The following is a 974-nucleotide window of genomic DNA, read 5'->3' on the forward strand; positions in this document are numbered from 1 at the left end:
CCTCATCATACGTTTTTACCCTGATCATCGCCGAGCCCCAAACTCTGCCCTGTGCCGATTTGCCTCTGGTTTCTGACCCTGCTCCGTTGAACATCCGACAGATGGTTCCCCATTCCGCTTTCAGTCTTTAGGGGACAGAGTGCTTTCATAACCCTTCAGAAGCAGGGAAAATGACCCATAATGTGGAAATGAGCCATGAATAAGGAGGTTAACTACCAATGTCATTCTTCCTCAGCCCAGAGATTTGAGGGGCGAAGAACATCTCAGGCAGGACTGCAGTCAGCTCGACTTCTTCAGTCTGCAGGAAATTCAAGGGACACCTCTTCACCCACAGGATAGTGACTGCTTGGAACCCATCACCACTGGCAGAGCGAGGTGAACAACAGGGGAGGATTTAAAAGGATTGACCTGGAACAGTATAACTGGCAGGGTCCAGCTGGCCTGAGTTGACCCTCTACTATACACTAGCAGTGTTATAAATTCAACAGATTCCGAAGACAGAGTTCAAAATAGAACTGATTTATTTGTCTCAGAGCCAGAATATTAAACTCCAGTCCCATTAAAGGTGAATATGCAGTAGAAGAAACTCCACCCATGCCTGGTGACCAGGGTGTAGAACTGGGTGTGGTGAGCAGCAGCAATAATTGCAGAGTTCAGCACCGACAGTCACTCTCGAAATTGCATTCAGCAATGGGGATGGACAAATATCCAGTATGCAGCTTACTGAAACTTTCTCCCTATTGTGAACCACAAGGTTAATTACTGAGAGAATCCCTTCCACACTCACAGCAGGTGAACAGTCACTCCCCAGTGTGAACTGAGTGATGCACATTTGGTGGAGATGACTGAGATAATCTCTTCCCAATGTCTGAGCAGGTGATCGGCCTCTAACCAGTGTGAAATTGCTGGTGTTTCAGTAGATGAGATGACGAAAATGCCTTCCCACATTCACAGCAAGTGAACGGCTTCTCCCC

Source organism: Hypanus sabinus, unplaced genomic scaffold (assembly GCF_030144855.1).
Source record: "Hypanus sabinus isolate sHypSab1 unplaced genomic scaffold, sHypSab1.hap1 scaffold_47, whole genome shotgun sequence".
Taxonomy (NCBI): Eukaryota; Metazoa; Chordata; class Chondrichthyes; order Myliobatiformes; family Dasyatidae; genus Hypanus; species Hypanus sabinus.